Source organism: Humulus lupulus, chromosome 7 (assembly GCF_963169125.1).
Source record: "Humulus lupulus chromosome 7, drHumLupu1.1, whole genome shotgun sequence".
Taxonomy (NCBI): Eukaryota; Viridiplantae; Streptophyta; class Magnoliopsida; order Rosales; family Cannabaceae; genus Humulus; species Humulus lupulus.
Genome location: NC_084799.1, coordinates 76,859,943 through 76,881,118, shown reverse-complemented (window position 1 = coordinate 76,881,118; position 21,176 = coordinate 76,859,943). Strand labels below are relative to the sequence as shown.

The window sequence follows — 21,176 nt, the reverse complement described above, 5'->3', positions numbered from 1 at the left end:
TTGATAAATTGTCTTAATGAGTGGGGTATCTCCTCAGTTTTTGCAGTGACGGTTGACAATGCCTCCTCAAATGACGTTGCTCTTAGAAAATTGAAGGGCCACTTGTTGGACAAAGACAATACCATTCCATTGAATGGCGAAATATTTCATATGAGGTGTTCAGCTCATATTTTGAATTTGATAGTAACTGATGGGTTTAAAGAGTTGAATGATGCAATTTCAAGCATTCGAAATGCGGTGAGATATGTCCGGTCATCTCCAGCTAGACTGAAAAGATTTAAAGAAAGTTGCAAGGATGCAAACATTGAATCAAAAGCCTTGTTATGCTTGGATGTGGTTACTAGGTGGAACTCCACCTACTTGATGTTAGAATATGCTATAAAAATCAAGAAGGCTTTTGAGAATTTGGAAGCAGATGCGAACTACACAAAGTACTTTAATAAAGAAAGAATGGATGGCCCACCAACCAACCTAGGATGGGAAAAAGCAGTTGTATTTGTCGACTTTTTGAGGAGTATCTATGATCTTACTAATCGATTTAGTGGGTCATTATATGTCACATCCTATCTATTCCTTCCAGATATTTTGAAGGTTCAAGCTGATTTAACTACTATGGCTTCTAATCCTGATACTTTGTTAGGGGCTATGAAAGTTAGTATGAAACGAAAGTATGACAAGTACTGGGGAAGGATTGAGAAGCTGAATATGTTGACATTTATTGCCAATATCCTTGATCCAAGGTATAAATTAGAGGTTGTGAATCGTGGTTTCAAATTTGTGTACACTTCAAGTGAGGCTGAAAAAATGATAAAGTTGGTGACAAATACTTTGGCACAGCTATATGCTTTTTATAAACAACAACAACCATCTCAGTCATCTCAAGCTCAACCATCTCAATCTCAGTCTCAGCCTGTTATCAATTCCACTACAGAATTACTTCTTCAAGGGCAACTACAACTTAGTGATGACATTGAAGAAGATGATCTTGAATACTACTTGAGTGATCATCATGAGAAACTTGATCCTACCTTTGATATTCTACGATGGTGAAAACAGAATGGATTCAAGTATCCAATAGTTGCGCGCATGGCAAAAGATGTATTGGCTGTTCAGATGTCTACAGTAGCATCTGAATCAGCTTTTTCTACTGGGAGAAGAATCTTAGATTCATTTAGGAGTTCCTTATCCCCGAGGATGGCGGAGGCTTTGATTTGTTCTAAAAATTGGTATACTTGTGAGTCTGAAGAGCCTGTTGTGCTTCGACAATACATGGATGAGATTGATGGTTTAGAGGCATGTGAACAAGTTTTTCCAGGTATTTATTTACTTAATAGCTTATTCTAATTGAAATATTATATATATATATATTATAGCTTATTTGTATTAATTGAATATTTGTCAGGTGATGGCTCGTGTATTACCTATGTACCTGAGAATCTTGGCAGTGGGTCTGGGAGTGGGACCGATAAGAACAATTGAAATCTCAAGGTAACTAGTTGAATTCTAAGATTATAGTTTAGTAGCTTTATTTCTCTCAAAAGTACCATGTAGCATGTATTATATATACATTATAATTTTATTCTTTCTTTTGTCTTAGGAGCAGGTGGTCATGGTTGCTTGATGCAGGCCATGAAATGAATGAATGCTGGATTTTGGATTGGACTTTGTTTTCTATCTATTCTTTTGAAATTTGAACTTGATTTGTGTTGTTGTAGTCGATTAGACTTAGATTTAATTTGTGTTGTAATGGACTATGGACTATGGACTTTGGACTTTAAGTTTAAACTTTAATCATGTGTTGAGATTTGTGGTTGTAGTCTTTTGGTTTTAAATTTTAATTGGGTTGTGTCTTGGATTGAACTAATAGATATTGGAGTATTAGACTTTTGATGATGTGTTGTGATTTGAGATTATGTTATGCTCTTATGGACTTTTAATTATGTTTCAAACTTTAAAATTTGTAAATGTAATTATGTTCTATATATTTATGTTTTAAAAACGCACAAAAATGGATTCCAACAATCCAAAATTTTTAATTTTTTAACTAAAAATTTCAAAAAAAACAAAACAAAAATCAATTCGGTTTGGTCGGTTTAACCGACCAAACCGCGGTCCAAAACGGTCGGTTTTTTTAAACTGGTTTGGTTCGGTCAGTTTTTGGATTGCACCAATCCGGACCGAAAACCAAATTCTGGATTTTTTTTGTGAAAAAACCGCCCAAACCGACTGTTGCTCACCCCTATCCGAGGCTGGAAAATTTTGTAAAATTAGTTTCGACCTCACAACCTTGAGGAGCTACTCAAGGATGAGAAAAAGTGAGTAGAAGAGAAAAATATAACTAAACTAGTAAGATTACATGCCATATAAGTACTTTCGAGTGCATGGTAAAAGTAAATTCTGACCTTGACAATAACGAGATCGGACATGGATATATCAAGTAAATTGTGCATGAATGCATTGAAACTCGATCTTAAATCCAACAAGTGTGTTTGTACGAATAAATGAACATAAAAGCAAATCTTTAGTATGAAATGCTTGAAATATTTCAACCCGGAAATGTAAAGAAAAAATATTAAAGTAAAAGCTGAATGTAAAATCAAATGCATAAAAGTTTTTGAGCTAGAAAATTGTGTGCATAAAGATTGAAATTACTGTTTGAATAAACATAAAATAGCCCTAAAACGAGCTATATACTGTCTTTGCCCCAAGGGCATAAATATAAAAGGTGTTACAAAAAATTTATGGGACGTAGCCCATGACCTCGCTTCTATGAAGCAGGCACATCCCCGTCAGCAGCACCAGACTTCTCAGCCGCCTCCTCTGCATCATCCATGGCATCCTCCTCATCGAGTCAAGCTTGCCACCTCTTAAGGAATTCATCTTCGAGGTTGTCCAGAAAGCTTGTGTCAAGATCAGTGTTGTTGGCCCAGATACGGTACATGGCCATGTCGACAGCATGGTTTTTCTTCTGCTTAAACTCCTCGAGGAGGCGAGCCTTCTCACCCTCGATTATCTCAAATGTGGCATTTTTCTCCTCCTCGAGCTTGGCATTTAACTCTTCAAGCTCCTTGATTCTGGAGTCTCTCTCCTTGATTTCAAAATCCTTAGCCTCCAGCTTTGACTCGAGCTCAGACATTGTTGACTTCGCAGCCTTAAGGTCATCTGCGAGCTTTATCTGGAGGTTCTTCGCCTCCTGAGCATAGGACAAGCTCGAGTGGACTTCATTGTTCAACTTGTAACTAAGCTGAGCAAACGCAGCAAAAGCCTGTACACAAACAAAAATGGGTTAGTAAACATATAGGATAAATCTGAATGAGCAACATGACAGAGTAAAAGGACTTACCGAGGTGAGGAGCTTGTCATAAAGGGTGATGTTGTCTCGGCAGGAGGTGAGGAACTGCCATTGAGGGGCGCCAAGGTTGCTAAAACTTTGGCCAACTCAGGGTAGTACATCCGAGCCCAGACTGGCTCTGTGTGTCACCGCAGCATTGTCGATCACATACTCAGGAGCATGGGTCAAAATCGACAACAAGCGTCCCGTGTGGGAACCTGCTTCTTTGGAACTGGAGCAGTTTGTTGAGAAGTTTGGATTGCAGGAGGTGAGGGAAGTGAGATCTCGGTGGATACTTTGACCTCGGGGTTTGGATCAACAGGTAGGCTCGGGCCATGAGTGTCCAAGACAGGAGGTGTTGCCTCAGATTTCTTCAAAATTTTGGAAGGGCGCCCTACTCTCTGCGACGCCCTTAGGCGTTTACTCTGCTTAGCTCCGGAGCGACGGTTGAGCACATTGTCTAAATCAGACTCCATATCGCATGCACATACACAATTTACACATTAGTGGTTGAGCTTAAACTACAAAAAGAAACAAGGCTAAAGTTAAAAGAAACCTAATTGGTACTCTCCCCTCAGTTTGTGCTCGGTGACCAAGTAATCCCCCTATCTTCAGAGGATGTTGTGGGAGTCCCTTCCCTATATGTGGGGGATAGCCTCAAAAGGTCTCTATAGTCATTGGTCCCATATTGAACAGCGACCCCATCCCAAATTTCATTTAAACTATACATAGTTTGGACTTTGCCTAACCAACTATCGAACCTATGTACCCTATGATCTACCCAGGACCAAACATGAAAGTTATCTCTGGAATCCGAGAATAGGATCAGAGTTTCGGGCTTGTGCTTAAGCATATAAGGAGACTACATGGCCGAGCTAAGTATTACTTTACCTCCACCACCCGAGCTTGAGGCCTCGTCTTGGGCTTCATTTCCCAAGGTGGGTTTGTCGTGACGGCGAGCCACAGAGGGACGGGCCTATGAGCTCGACGACCTCCATCTAGGGGGGAGCTCCTCAGTGGGAAGTGGCACATGCTCCTAATTGAAGTACTTTCGGTAGGCAGTGTCGTCTGTCGACTGATCTTGCTCCAAGAGACCACAAGCTCGGAGTCATTATTCATGGAGAAGATAGGATAGGGATCGCCGACCATACGACAATTTGAGAAAAGCTGCCTTGTGCTCCACCATTAACTCTGAAGGAGTGGGACATTGATAATTGGATGGAAAAATGGAGACATGTTATTATTTCGAGCCTAGTCATTAAACAAATTAAAAAAGGAATGGGTATGAGTACTTACGGATTCGTTGGAATGAGTAGAATTTGGAAGGAGCGAGGCCATCCATCCAGAAGAAGGCCAGCTTGAAGTTCGGAGGATGGTTCAACATATCCTCAAAAATCTTCTTCTCCTTTGGGTAGCTCGACAAATAGTAGAAGGCATCTCCTCCCCAAGCTCGAGAGGTGTTGCTCTTCAAACAAAAGAGATACAAGATCTCTTAAGGTGAGGGTCCTATCCACTTCAGCTCGTGGTACAAGGACTTGAGGGTGGACAAAACCCTATAAGAATTAGTCTGGACTTGGAATGGGGAGAGCCCAACAAAGTCCAAAAAATCCTTAAAAAAGGATTTCAGGGGTAGTAGGGCCCCTGCCTTCGTATGCTCGCGACTCCAGACCGCAAGCTTAATCTTGCTATCGGGTCTGCCATCACCCGGGGCATAGTAGCTTCGCTCGTTCAAAGTTGCGAGTTGACACATCAGCGTGCCGAAGAGCTTTTGGTCGTGGCGAGCTAGAATGTTAGAAATTTGGCCTGTTGAGGTGACCGAGCTCCAATAATGTTCCGCCTCAAAAAAACCTTCTTGTAGGGTCAAAATAGATGCCACTCGAGATGTAGAGGTGCGGTCTGAAGGGTCCTCCATCAGCGAAAAGGCAAGTGCACCAGGCTCGTAAGCGACGGTGACTGTGAGTTTGGGATCGAGAGGGATAGTTCTGAGCTCGGGGTCTAGATCTGGATAAATCGCGACTCGAAGTTTCTTTCTTTTTCTTTCCTCAACCTTGTCAATCACACGTTGGAAATGGGCCCGAATATCCTCTTGTTCACACCACGCGTGGTGGTCGCGTATCAGTCGCTGGTTCCAAGTGAAGGGAGACTTTGGACTGGGAGTTGATGGGGAATAAGGAATTGCGAGCACTGACCCCCATTGATTCTTAGAGTTTTGCGACATCTAGCAAAAAAGAAAAGGGTGAGGGCTAGGCATACAAGAAATTAGAGTATAGTTTTGGTCATTCGAGCTCGAAGGCTCGAGGTCACAGAGTAAGCTCGATTGAGACCGAGGTCTCGAAAGGACAAATCGAATTCAAAGTGAAACCCCGAACTATTGTAAAGTCTGGGCTTCGAGCGTGTACTTGATGCGAGAGTGGAAAAGAGTGGATTCATTTTAAGAATCCCGGATTTTCAGGGGTAAAGTTGACGATTACCCAAAAAGGTGATAATTTTGGGATTCGTGCAATTAAAAACCCTAATTCAGGACCCCATTTCTTGGCTTACACGATACACTACCCATAATATAAAAAAAAAACCCCTTATGTTTGCATTTTTTTACACTAAATCTGGGTTTTAGAACTATGTTGTCAAAGACTTTGAATCGAAAGTTTGTGCTAAGCAATATTGCTAAGACTACCAACTATAGCATACGTTCATACGGGAATGAAAAACATAAAAATGCATGAAGACATGAAAATACGAGAGTCAAGAACAAGAAACTTCCACACAATGGCTTGCGGGTACAGTGAGATCGATGACTGTAGGAGCGGTTGTAAGAAAGCTCTCACAGAGTCAAAAATATCAAGGGTGTTATGTCTCTTCGGTTTGGAGAACATACAAAGGTGAAAATGGAATTTAAGCTCTGATTTTTTTCATTTTCTCTGAAACTTGAAACGTAAAGATGAAAGTGAGACTATATATATATATACGTCCAAAAGGGAGGTCCAGGGTTGAGATAATCTGGGCCTTTGGCTGGATTTGGTATTCAATCAGACGAATGGGTGCAAACGTGATGATGGCGGCAAAAGGCTGAAAAGCGAAGAGATGTGGGGGTATTGGAAAAGTACTCAAGTACTTTGTTTGAGCAATCCGTGGCTGACGCGTGTTCATACTCGAGTGCGGTAGGTGGCCCGATTTTCGAAGGTGGCAGTTCAAAAGTTTCCTTCTCATAGGATTCGAATTGATACTTTTGAGGGGGCAAAATGTTACACCTTGATTTCGAGAGTGGAAATCTTGATCTTGAAACTCAAGCTTGTAAGGTGTAAGCTCGAAATAATCAAATTCGTCATGTAATCTGGATTAATGAGAAGGTCAAAGACAGTCTTACTAAGCAGTAATTGCGACAACATCGGAACTAGTGAGCTCAGAAATTACGTAGTCTCGGAGGTGTTCTGAGGTTATAAGTCAGGCTCAAAGCCACAATGACGATAGTTCAACACTTGTATAAGTCTTCTACCATCAGAAAAAACAGTTCGAGCTCGAGCGTCGTGAGCTCGAAGAGGATAATCTCGACAACATTACTTGTTGAGAGCATAGGCGAGCCGAGGTGTCAAGTTCATGTTGGATGAATGGTCTCGAAAACATGAAAGTCTAATGTCTCAGCTCGTAAGTTGTGTGTGAACGTGTTTATTGTTGTAAAATCCCTATGTTTAAGGGATTAGATGTAGTTTGTTATTAAATCCCAAATATTAGGGGATATATACGCGTACATAGTAACTGTATGCATTTAATTGCATTTATTTTAATTGATTTGTATCATATCTTCCCGAAATCTGTGGGAAGGTATTCGGTAAACCCCCTCTATAAATAGAGTGGAACGATTCCTTTGTAGAGAGAAAAAACTGGGACTGGGAAAATTATGTATAATTGCTTCCAGAAAGCTTTAAGAGAATCCCAGAAAGTGAATAACACAGACTCGTGGACTAGGCATATTTTAACTGCTGAACCACGTAAAAAATCGTGTCTATATTATTTGTTTCCTCTGGTATTTTTTGTTTAATTTCTCTTCATTTCTAAGTTGACGAAAAGCGACGTTAACAAAGCTGGAATTTATATTAATATAATTATTATATATGTAGTCTTATATTAAATATTAATATAATAATGATATTTTATAATATTTGAATTTATATTAATATAATTAATAAACATCTATTTTTAGTTAGTTTTAAAGGTGTATTATATTAAATATTTAGAATATTATATTAAAGTTAACAAAATAAATAGTTAAAACCAATAATTTTTGTTATCTACACACTTTTTATATAGAAGATATATATATATGATTAGTTATAAATTGCATTATAGAAAAAATATACAAAATAAAAATAAATATGTACATGATAAATATTGATATTCTCGTGATAGTTTAGTTATTAATATTAAAAAAATAGATATTGGCGGCAAAAGTACTCAATCTTTTTAAAAGCTTGTGAATTAGTACCTAATCTTTTTTTTTTTTGGAAAAGTATCCAATGCCAAGCTCTGCTGGTATCCATTGGTACCCACCATTGGTACCCACCCTAACAGTTTCGTTAAAAATTCATTTTGTATACACGTGGCACCCCATTATTTGTCAAACTCATTATTTTTTTAACAAAATTAAAATTACATTTAAAATGGAAAAAATTATTTAAAAATATAAAATCATATATATATTTTAAAAAAAAACTTATTTAAACTAAAAAATATAAAGAAAAGGTTGTTAAGAAAAAAAACTAAATTAAAATTTTAAAACTTAAAATCAATTTTTCAACCTTTCTTCTTCTTAAAAAAACTGAATTAAACTAAAAAAAATAAAGAAAAAAACTAAATTAAAATTTTAAAACTTAAAATCAAATTTTCAACTCCCTTTTTTCTTCTTCTTCTTTGGACATATGAACAGCCACTCCCAATGTGGGTGATGATCTCAGATCTACAGGGGCGCTGGAGACGGATTGGACGACGACGTAGTTGGGCTAGGTTGCAATAGTGTGGTCTGGGCGTTACGGCTTTGGACTCCAGCAAAGAAGAAAGAGGTCGCAACCATGGGAGAAGGGCAACCATCAGCGAAGCCTAGCACCTCCTTCGAAGCCATCTCCGACTGAAATGGGTCCTCCAACTTGGCAACTCCGTGGATCTAGCGACTTTAGGAGAGTTGGAATGGGTTCTCGGGTCCTCCATTAGAAGATTTGTACAAGTAAGAAGAAGAAGAAGAAGAAAGAGAAGAAGAAGAAGAAATGAGTACTCGGGAATAATGATTTTTTTTTAATTTTAAAAAATATTATAAAATGGACCAATTACATTGTACCACATGTACACAAAATCAGCTTTTAACGGAACTGTTGACTGTGTTTTTAGCCAACGACGTGAGAACGTCAAATACGACAAACCTTCAAGAGAATTTAAACGACACAGACAGTTTAATCAAGAAAAGTAAATAACACACAAGATTTTTATAGTGGTTCAGCCCCGATCAGTCGGTAATAGCCTAATCCACTTAGAGTTGTGATTATAGATCTGTACTCAAGATCAGATGGACTGAGTCAACTGAGTTTCTTCAGTACAGATTGCAAAAATACAAAAATCCTTTCAAATACCAGCACTTTCTCTCTCTAGAATACTCAGACCCAAATTTTCTCTCTCTAGAATACAGTCCAGAAAGAAGAAGCAGAAGAAGCCCCTCTCTAATCCCATAAGCCCTCTATTTATAGGCTTACGGTATCACCTAAAATTGGGATATTTTATTATACTTATTACATTTAAATTACAAAAAACATTCAAAATGTAACAAAACCCCCTATTTGTGGGAAGAATGAGAGATTCCCGCGTATCTTGTTGAAGCTGTTTCTGGGAATCTTGACTTAGTCCTCCTCTAGCTAGTTGATCCACCTCTCCTACTGACCACCCATGCAAGTGCTGGTCGGACATGTGCATGGTGGTAGGACATGTTTTTGTGGGTCGGACAAGTGCATGGTGGTAGGACATGCACTCCTCTCCTCTAACATGACACTCTCCTCTAGCATGCCATATCTCTCCTCTAACATGACACTCTTTTATTTGGGCAACCATGCACTTGTTGGACATATGTATAAAGACCAAATTCTTGGGCTCTCCTCGGACCACATCCTTGGGGTCTCCTAGGACCACTCTCTTGGGGTCTCCTTGGACCACTCTCTTGGGCTCTCCTCGGACCAAAGTCCCTTGGGCTCTCCTCAGACCATATCCTTGGGATCTCCTAGGATGCACTCTGCTCAGTTCTCCTAGGATGTACTCTCCTTAGCTCTCCTAGGACCACCCCCTTGGGGTCTCCTCGGACCACACCCTTGGGATCTCCTAGGATGCACTCTCCACAGCTCTCCTAGGACCACCCCCTTGGGGTCTCCTCGGACCACACCCTTGGGATCTCCTAGGATGCACTTGGCTTGGTTATGACATCTTTCAAGCAGTCCAAACTCTTCACCAGTCTACCGGGTCACTTTATCACAACTCTGAGGAGTCAATGTATTTATTGACTATTAATATGTCTTTTACTGACCATGCACTGCCACTTGTCACCTTTATTGCCACGTCATTAATTTCCAATTTTTGGGGATAACAGGAACTATTAGGGTGGATACCAATGGAACTTGACATTAGATATTTTTTTCACAAAAAAAAAAAGATTGGGTACCAATTCACAAATTTTTTTAAAAAAGTGTACTTTTGCTGCCAATATCCCTTAAAAAAATAAGTAAGATTTTTTTTCAATGAAAAATTAATTTAATTTGTAAAACTATTAAATATTTTTTAAGATGCCATGACAATATATATTTTTTTGAATGTCGTGTTTGGTATTATCATAAAGTTAGTGGTCCAATTTTTTTTTAAGATTGATTAACTATTTTTTATATTTTATTTATGTATTTTGAAAGAAAAAAGAAATAAAAATAGCTTTTCAGGATCTAAATGATACGATTTGAAAATGTTGGAGATCTAATTGAATCAAAATCAACTTTCGGGATCTGAGTATTACAAAGTGTAAAGAATGGGGACGACAACTGAAAAAAAAACCATCTATATGTTAAGATGAAGTATTTTTTTTTTTTAAATTGTTTAGCCTTTTATTCAACTAAGCTAAAATTATACTTTTAGAAATAAAAATTTAAATATTATTTAGATATTATAATATCATATATTTATCAATTTTATATTTTTTTCCAAAGAATTTGAAATCTTTTATTGTGGTGGAAAAATATTATAATGCTAAAATTTAAAAGATAGTAACTTAACTACAAAAGATAAATATAAGTTGAAATTTTTGCATCAAAATCTTAGTTAATAAACAAATTTAGATGAAAAATTGAAAATAACTAATAAATTCAAATTATTTAAAGATCAAATATTTTTTTTAAGCAAGAAAGATCAAGAATTTAAATGCTAAAATTTTAAGTAGTGTGAATATGGCAATAGACACAATTTAATAGTAATACAGTATAAAGTGCCTATTCGTATAAATTTCGAAAATTCCCAACCTACAAACTTTGTTTAAATGTCACCACCCTAACCCTACTTGGTAGAGTAATTTGTATGCTAAGAACATAAGAGGGAAGGAACATAATTATTTTCTCTCGTGGTTAAGGTTTCTTCTTCACCAAGGGCACCACCAGGGACCAGGTTTTCTTCAGTATCCATCTGCTCGATTGAAGCCTACCAGCCTGTGACTGGGCTTTGAGTAGCTCTGGCCGAGAGGACTGAGGATCCTTTCTGGTGAAGGTCAACGTCCTTCTCTCTATTGATGCCCTATTTTCTTACTCCCATTTTAACGCCTTGAATAGCCAAGACTGTTACACTGTGTGTTTATAAAGGTACAAGACTTGCTAATCAAGTTGTTTAGTTAAAAATGTGTTACTGAAACTGTAGTTGAACTAGGGTTAAAAGATTTTGGCCACAAAAGCTACATTTTATATTATTAAATATTCCTTTACACGAGATCCCAGAAGTAATAATGTTAAAAGACAGTTTACAAAATTTCAAGACAAAAGTACAGCTACTAGCCACACTAAGAGCAAAACAGACATTTAGGTTTTTCCCGTCCTGCACCACTCCTCGGTCGTGGCGGCCGATCAGCTGACTATGTACATTCAGCCCCCAAAGCTCTCCATCTCAGGATTGGTCCACTTTGCCCTTGCCTTTACCTGCGCCACGTAGCACCCGTGAGCCAAGGCCCAGCAAGAAAACACAATAACAGAGCATAATCATCAATCAAACAATCAAATAACTCATACAGTATAACCACATACTCAACAATCCAAATATTCACAATAATCAAGTACTCAACAGACCAAGTTCATCATTTCACATTAATAACCAATTCACATATGATAACCAGGGTCAACGCCCTTAGGTCGCACCCTCTATTTATCCCACTGACTCCGGCCCGCTTAAACCGAGCTCAGTGAATATCAAGCTGTCCTTAGCTACCAGTGGCCGAGCCGCGCCCTGTGCACAAATATTGATTCCAGCACTCTTAGGCCATTTATCACATATCCCATGGCATAATACCATCTATGACTTCATAGTAGATATAGGGAACTCTTAGTCCCAACATAATCACATATCCGGGTGCAGTTTTCTTACCTTTGGATTCTGGTAGCTTTGATCAATGGTGACACCCCTCAAGCACGATCCCTTCTGAGCCCTAGCGTACACCTAGTCACGGTCACAAGTTAGAACCATACCAAACTTCAATTCCAAAACCTAACATCGGAACCAATCCCGAGCCCTCGGGAAGCTCTAATTCCACCAAACAGGGTGGTGGAATCGAACCTCGAGCACCTGGGCAAAAACCCTAAGAAATATCCCAAAAACCCTATTCTGGAAATAGGGTAGCGCTACAGCACCATAAAGAGGGCATTATAGCGCTACAAACAGAGCAAAAATGCCCCAAGCATCCAAGCCTAGCGATGTAGTGCCCTAAGGCTAGCGCTACAACGCTAGTCATAGCCAGACAACACCCTGATTTCTCCTCTTCGAACTTCCTCGAGCCAAAATCCTTCCAAACCTCAACCAAACACCAAAACAAGCCTACCAACATCTATATCTCACCCCATATGACCCAACCATACAAAACTCAACCACATGCATCATCAAACCAAGAAAAAGCCATGATTGATCTTGAAACTAAAAAACTCAACAGAAAACAACAGAAACTTCAGAATTCAAGTGACCAAGTTCAGAATTTCTTACCTTCAATAGAGAAATTCGACCTTAAGCTATCCTCCACACTTCCTTAGCTTTCCATCCTCAAAGCCTCAGCCTTAATTCCCTAGAATTCCCATCAAAACTCAATTCAGAAATCCAGTTCAACACCAAAACCAAAACTGAAGAAAACCTTGACAATTTACCTTAATTGGATGAGTAATCTCTGCTATTCCTCAAGCTTAATCAAGGTCCCCAACTCCAAGCTTTAGCCCAAGCTCTCCCTGAGTTATAGCTCCAGAAGATCCTCAAGAAATGAAGAGGAATGGCCAACCGAGTGAAAGAAAGGGGTTAGCTCTAAGTGTTCTGTTTTTCTTTCTTTCCTCCTTCTTTTCCTTTTGTCTCTTTCCTTCCTTTCTTTCCGCTTCCACTATACTCTAAACATTCCACTAAGACTTAAAGGTAGAAATAACTCTTATCCCTTATAAACCAAATGACCATATTGCCCTCCCAATAATAATTAAACCATTGAATCATTCTAAGAGCATTTTGGTCATTACTCTTAATTCTTGCTAATTCCTCGAGTGTTTCTAATATTTACCGCTTACTTCCTAACACCTAACTAATCACCAATTATATTCCTCAATATCAAATAGACTCCAATATATTTCCTAAATTCTCATAAATACCCCCAGGTTCGCCTCGAGCCGGGTATAAATCCCCAACGTGACTTTTTCGCTAAACCGCTCACTAGGATCGCCTCGAGTCACAAGCTACAAATATATCCACATAATAATGCGGCCTCAACAATTTATCACAGATATTTACATTTATGCTCTCAACGGGCCAAAATTACGAATATTCCATTATAACCTAATCAGGGCCTACATGCATACTAATACACATAGTCATGCATCACAGATATCCAAATAATCATATAAACATGCTTTTAATCATTTAAATCACATATTATCCAGTTATGCCCTCCCGACACACTAATCAAGGCCCTTAAGCCCTATTAGTAATTTTGGGTCGTTACACCCATGTAGTGGTCCGCGAGTCTACAATGATGAAGGTCGGACGATGGTGCTTTTGGTGTGTACGTTTTTCGCTGGTCTGTTGGGATCAGGTGATGGGGTTTTGTTTTTAGGGGGTACGGTCTCTCAGCGATGGAGGGGTGACTTGTGTCTTAGGGTTGAGTCAATCGCAAGGAGTTCGGGGTTTGGTGGTGGATCAAACTCTGTCGGTTTGGGGCTTTGGGGTGGGTCGGTTACAGTGGGATTAAGATTGGACAACTGGGCCTTTTTGCTAGTTGCTTGTTATGGTTAATGTTTGAGAAATTGGTGAAAATTGCCTCTTTTTTAAGTGATTTTGCACTCTGGCCTACTTTTAATAATTTTTTGCAAAATGGCATCCGTCTAAAATTCGACTAATTGTCTAAATTTTTCGACCAACTGTCTAAAATTTTCAATCAGCTGTTTGAATTTTTCAACCACCTGTCTGAATTTTTGATTAGTTGTCTAAATATGAGAGGTCATTTTGCAAAGAATTATTAAAAGAGAAAATACCATTTTGACCCCTGTGTTTTGCCCGAATATTCGATTGGCCCCTATGTTTTGTTAAATGACAAAACAGACCCTCTGTTTTGCAAAATTGAACAATATGATACCCTCAGCCAAATTTGGGTCAAACAATTTTTCAATATGACTAAAATGCCCTCGCTTTTTTATTCTTCTATTTTTTTAATTCCTTTAATGAAATTTCTTTTTTATAATTAATTAAAAACATAAATATTTAAAACCTAAATTTTTTAATCCATGGTTGCCTTTGTGTTTGAACGGAAATATTTTAAAACCTAAAAATAATTAAAAACCATATTTTAATTAAACTCACAAACACACATTCTCTCACCTCTCTCTTTCCTTCTCCTTAAATCTAGCAACCCGGCCCTAACTTCTTCTTCTTCTTCTTCTTGTCTACGTCAATGACTTGCAACCTTCCATCCTGGCGCCTAAGCTTCGTCCATGGCATGTGATCCGTCTTGGATCTGGGCTTCGTCTTTGTCAATTGATTGTGCTTCGTCCATTTCCTAAGCTTCATCTTGGATCTGGGCTTTGTCTTCGTCAGTCGCTTGAGCTTCGTCCATTGCCTGAGCTTTATCTTCATCAGTCACATGAGATTCGTTGGTCATCAATCGCGAGGCTTAGATTTGGGCTCATGTGGGTCATGAAGATTCGAGGACAATAAAGACTATGGCTGGATGGAGATTACAGGTGGATGAAAGAAGGTAGTGAGACCACAATTTGGATCTACACTCATAGCTTGGGACTCAGGCAATATCTTGATTTTTTTTGTTACCTTTGAGAGATTAAAAGTTTTTTCAATTTTGTTTGGGTTCTTGTAAAAATATAAGTTTTGAACTTTGAAAATTTTCTCAATGTTAAGATTTTAGTTGTGTTGACACAGTTCTTCGCCAACAGATAATTATACGAATAAACGGGATGAATTAGCGCTAAATAGTGAACCGTAATATGAAAATGTCGTAACTCTAAACTAGCGAAATTAGTATCGTGGGAAGGTTATCACTCCTTTATTTTTAGGTGGTTCGAAGGTTAAAATCCCTCTAGTCCACCAGTCAATATTATTGATATCTCTTGAGTATTCCTTACTGAGTGTTTCTTTACCACAAAAATGCCAACCCTTTTCAACGCCCAGGGTCTTGGTATTTATAGGGAGAGGATACCTGGGCATTGGTAAAGGGGGTCATCCCATGACCTTCTTACTCACCATGTCATCTCTGTGACACTGATGATTAATTCCTAAAACTTGACAATGAGGTGTTGTCTAATCAATAGGTAAGGGGGGATAATGGGCCGCATGGCCCAAACCAGTTGTGGGGTGCCTGAACACGCACATTTATACTGCGTGTCCGAGAATTCAGGAATGGAATAGACACGTGATGTTTGATATGTGCACGTTTACATTGCGTGGTAGCCTTTGCAAGGATTCAAGTGTCAGATCTATGCCGCACCTCGAGATTGATGTAGCGCCAGCTCGTGATATCCATACTGCTGATCCACTACCTTCGAGTAGACTGCTAACTCTCTGATTAGCTCGGGCTAGGGAGATGGAGACTCATAACAGCAGCTCCGGGTGGACGATTTACACGTGGCGGACTGAATTATGCCCTATTCTAGCTCGCTAATAACTCGCGGATATTTAGGGCGTACATTTGCCCCCCAAGCCCCTACTTGTGACACATGACATCATCTGTGACCACGGCGGGGGCTTTTAGGTTTCTTCTTCGACTCTTCATGTCCCGTCCACTGTGCAGGTATCAGACACGTGGAGCACTGTGGTTGGCGACGGTCCGTCTTCCGATAATTGCATTAAATGGCCTAACCTATCTTCGACCGTCGTTTTGTCTCTCGAGTTATGACCCTCGTATCTCGCATTGACACGGTCGAATGGTCCTCATTCCTTTGCCTTTTATGTATATATAAGGTTGGCCACCTTTCAACTGCCCCCGAACTCTTACCGTCTGCTGGCGGGGCTCAGGTACCTTTTCCTGAAGCATGAATGGGAGGTCCCTACGCCAGCGGACATCCTTTATTTTTTCTGACTCAAAGCCAGCCCGGATCAACGGGGGCGAGGCAACGGGTTCTATTACCTGACCCGTTTTCCCAACTCTGCTGCGGTCATCGAGCTGCCTAGCCACCCCAATGACTTCAAGGACTATTTCTTTATGTCGACGGGGTTTTGCAACTACGATCACCACTACTTCAACCGTCCTCGTAAGTTCTTTCTATCCTTAGCTCGCAAAATCATCACCGATTTTTTTATTTCCATGTGTATTGACTTGAATACTATCGTGCAGCTATTTTTGCGAGGACTGCCAGATCGGTGACCATCGGGGGTCAATACGAGACCTTGGCGGGGCTCCCACCAAGCGAAAAAAACTACCGCCAGCTCATGTCTGATGAGACGATGCTGGCGTGCAAGTTAATTTCTTCGGGCCAGACTCTAGCCTTGAGGAGGTCGCTGCGGTGAATGACGAGCAGGACGAGGAAGACGAGGTGCCGCTAGTGCGCTAGAAGTGGGCCCTCGAGGTTGTTCGGGACCCTGACGCAGATCGGATCCAGTCCGGGGCAGCAGCAGGCCCCTCTGGCCAAGGTAACCTCTACCTGTTTAGGGATTTAGACAGTGCTGCCGTAGACCTTCGGCTCGCTAGGTTTAACCCAAGCCAGCTCGTACATCGCCACCAAGATGACCCAGACCTTAATGTAACTCTACTCCAGTCTGTAGATCAACTGGTGTTACCCTATGACATGAGCCACCCTAGGGGCACTGTAGTAGTAGACAACACCCTGGCTTTTAGGTCAGCCTTTGTTGAGGAGTACGAGACCAACCTTAGGTCGTGGCCCTCCCTTCTGGAGGGTGTAGTCGCTCCAAGGCTTAGGCAATATGTAGAGGAGTCCAGTCCTGAGGCTGATCTGGACCCCGAGCCCCCTCTCATTCGCGAGGTTATAAACCTAGAGTCCCCCATATAAGCTCTACGGCCGGAGGTCGTGGCAATAGATTCCTCCTCCAGCTCGGAGGGTAGGACCTTTTCAATACATCCTTAGATTTTTCTTATAATCGAATACCCTTACATGTGTCCTAATGCTTCCTTCTTTTTGTTTCAGGTGAAGAGATGGCACAGCCTGGAGACAACGTCCTGCGGTCCATCTTCCAGGGGGGGAATCCTCCTTCCGAATCGTCCGGGCCCCTGGTCAAGAAGCCCCGAATTACCAAGAAGACTCCTCCCAGGCCCATCAACAAGTCTCCCGCTAAGGAGAGGAGCCAGGGCCCTACAGTAGTGGAAAACATGCCTCCACCTCCTCCGCGACCTCCTGTCCCTGCTCGGGACCAGGAGACACCAACTGGAACCCCGCCAGCTCCCACTCCCACCGTGCGTATACCGGTTAACACTCAGGCTTTGGAGAAACTCCCCGAGGCCTTCCGAGGGACGGTCTACGAGACCGCGAGCTACATGGTGAAGCATTACTACAGCACCACCTCGAGGGACTTGTGAGAGATCGAGATGAGGAGCCCTGAGAATGTCATGGAGTCTTCGCTGGGGATGAACCTCACGGTAAGGTTGCCTAGTTAACTTAGTCAATTTTCTCTGCTTTCTCTTTAGCACATGCCTTACTATATTTTCATTTGCAGGCGCCTTTGGCTCTACACCGCAGCATAGCTTGGTCCAGGGCCAGGTTTGATGAGATCAAGGGCGAGTTCCAGACCGCTCAGGCCGCTCTCCCATCTGCACTACGGCAGGAGAGAGATGCCAAGGCTGCCTTGACGGCTGTCAAGGAAAGCGAAAAGGCCGCGCAGGTCGCATTGGCCGTCGCGAAGTCCGATCTGGAAGGCGCACAGGGGGACTTGGCCACGGCGAAAACCAATCTCGAGGCTCCACAGGCCGGCTTGGCTACTGCGAAGGCCGAGCTTGAGGAGGCCAAGGCCACCCTTGTCGCAGAGAGGGCATCTTCCAGCTCCTCCATGGAAGCCATGCTCTATCACTGTTGGGCCTTCAACCAGGATGGCGATTTCTCCTTCCTGGCACCGGAGGTGTGGGAGCCCTTCCTCGAGAAGTTCAAGGCTCGCCTTCAACAAGAGGCACCCTCTGAGACCGGGGAGACTTCCGCTGTAGGCGAGCAGGAGACCGAAGGGGTGACCTCAACAGAACGACCTGGGGGGGCCTAAAACTTTTATTTTTATTTTTATTTATTTGTAATTTTTTACCACGAGGTTTTTCTCCTCAAGACAATGGGTTGTTCCGATTTTTCATTTTAATCTACTTTTACCATTATTGCTATTTACTCTTAGCGCATTTGGTAAAAACTTAGTTTGCGTTAATTTATTATTGATATTTCATGCTTTTTAAGAAAAACATCGATTAATCAATTTAAATCAACTTCTAAGTTCAAGACCTGGTTGCTTCCAGGATATTGATTAGTTCGCATTAATTCTTTATTGATATCTCGTGCTTTTTAAGAAAAACATCGATTAATCAATTTGAACCAACTTCTAAGTTTAGGACCTGGTTACTTCCAGGATATTGATTTTAAAAACTTAGTTCCCGTTAATTCTTTATTGATATCTCGTGCTTTTTAAGAAAAACATCGATTAATCAATTTGAATCAGCTTCTAAGTTTAGGACCTGGTTACTTCCAGGATATTGATTTTAAAAACTTAGTTCGTGTTAATTCTTTATTGATATCTCGTGCTTTTTAAGAAAAACATCGATTAATCAATTTGAACCAACTTCTAAGTTTAGGACCTGGTTACTTCCAGGATATTGATTTTAAAAACTTAGTTCGTGTTAATTCTTTATTGATATCTCGTGCTTTTTAAGAAAAACATCGATTAATCAATTTGAACCAACTTCTAAGTTTAGGACCTGGTTACTTCCAGGATATTTATTTTAAAAACTTAGTTCGCGTTAATTCTTTATTGATATCTCGTGCTTTTTAAGAAAAATATCGATTAATCAATTTGAATCAACTTCTAAGTTTAGGACCTGGTTACTTCCAGGATATATGCCCCCCAAGTAACCAGGAAAGGAACTTTCATGGTTACTTGAAACGTGCTCTTCTAACATTTCGCCCACAAAAATATACAATAGTACGAAGAAACTGTCTCATTATCTAATAAAACAAGGTGGCTTTTCTAATTAACCCTTAAAAAAGTATTACTGATAATATTTCTTTAGGTGCATAGCATTCCAAGTCCGTGGGACTGCCTCTCCATTAAGCCGAGCTAGCTTGAAGGTTCCTTCTTTCACAACCTCTATTATTTGATAGGGTCCTTCCTAGTTTGGCCTCAACACTCCGTCCTTGGGATCCTTACCGGCTAAGAAGACTCTTCTGAGCACCAGGTCGCCTACGCTAAAGATGCGTTTCTTGACCTTCGAGTTAAAGTAACGAGTGATCTTCTGTTGATAATGCGCAAGCTGTAGCTACGAAGATTTTTGTTTTTCGTCAATTAGGTCGAGGGATGCGCAAAGTAATTTGTCATTCTGGTCTTGGTCAAATGTCCGGACTCTGTGGAGGCTATCTTTACTTTGACAGGAAGGACGACCTCACTCCTGAAAGCCAGGGAGAAAGGAGTGTGACCTGTCGATGTTCGGTGCGAGGTCCGGTATGCCCACAGTACTTGGGGGAGCTGTTCAAGCCAAAATCCCTTGGCTTCATCCAGCCTCTTCTTGGTCAAATGTCCGGACTCTGTGGAGGCTATCTTTACTTTGACAGGAAGGACGACCTCACTCCTGAAAGCCAGGGAGAAAGGAGTGTGACCTGTCGATGTTCGGTGCGAGGTCCGGTATGCCCACAGTACTTGGGGGAGCTGTTCAGGCCAAAATCCCTTGGCTTCATCCAGCCTCTTCTTAAGGCTTGCTTTTAGCATCTTGTTCACAGCCTCGACCTGTCCATTAGCTTGGGGGTAGGCCACGGAGGAGAAGCTTTTAACTATGTCGTGCCTCTCACAAAATTCGGTGAAGAGGTCGCTATCGAACTGTGTTCCGTTATCCGACACGATCTTTTTTGGTAACCCGAATCGGCAGACAATATTCTTGACCACAAAGTCGAGGACCCTCTTTGAGGTAATCGTTGCCAGGGCTTCTGCCTCTACCCATTTTGTGAAGTAGTCTATAGCCACTACAACATAGCGAACTCCTCCCTTTCCCGTGGGAAGGGCACCAACTAAATCAATCCCCCAGACCATGAACGGCCACGGGGACGAGATCATCTTTAGCTCGACTGGAGGGGCTCGGGCGACCATGGTGAACCGTTGGCACCTGTCACAACCTTTGACATAAGAGATCGAGTCTTTTGAAAGAGTGGGCCAAGAATACCCTTGCCTCAACACCTTTAAGGCCAAGGATTGCCCCCCAGCGTGATCCCCACAAAATCCCTCATGCACCTCCTGCAAAATGGCCTTCGCCTCACCTGGCAGAACACATCGCAGAAGAGGTAAAGAGAGGCCACGCCGGTATAACATCCCGTCTATCATTACATCCCTCAGAGCCTGGTAAAGTACCCTCCTTGCGTCGTTTCGTTCCTCAGGTAACTTCCTTGTTGTGAGGTACTTGATTATGGGAGTCATCCAAGTCGGTCTGGTGTCGATCATCTCGACCTCCGCCTTGATTTCCTCTATGCTTGGTCTTTCCAAGAACTCTACCGGTACCAGCCCCAAATTTTCTGCCTCCCCGGAGGTGGCGAGCTTTGCCAGGGCGTCAGCGTTGGCATTCTGCTCCCGAGGTATCTGCTCAATTAAGTCGTGCTCAAATGCGGATATCTCCTTCTTTACCTTGGCCAGGTAAGCAGCCATATTGGTTCCCCGCGCTTGGTATTCTCCTAATACTTGGTTTACCACGAGCTGGGAATCGCTGTAGCACTGGACAGAGCTGGCCTTCAGCTCCTGGGCCACCCTTAGCCCAGCCAACAAAGCTTCATCTTCAGCCTCGTTGTTGGATTCTTTGAATCCGAATCACAACGCGGAGTGGAATCTATGTCCCTCCGGGGATATCGATATGATTCCAGCTCCGAACCCATTCTCATTAGACGAGCCATCTACGAAGACTTTCCATGAGGCCCGAACCGGTTCTTCC

At 41.3% G+C, this 21,176-nt stretch overlaps 1 long non-coding RNA gene across 1 annotated transcript; it reads left to right on the top strand.

Moving 5' to 3' along the window:
• Positions 1-1,163: 1,163 nt before the first annotated feature.
• LOC133788328 (uncharacterized) lies at positions 1,164-1,893 on the top strand. The gene is made up of 3 exons (XR_009873187.1): positions 1,164-1,315; positions 1,403-1,488; positions 1,598-1,893. It is a non-coding gene; the product is annotated as an uncharacterized LOC133788328 (long non-coding RNA).
• The last annotated feature ends 19,283 nt before the right edge of the window (positions 1,894-21,176 follow it).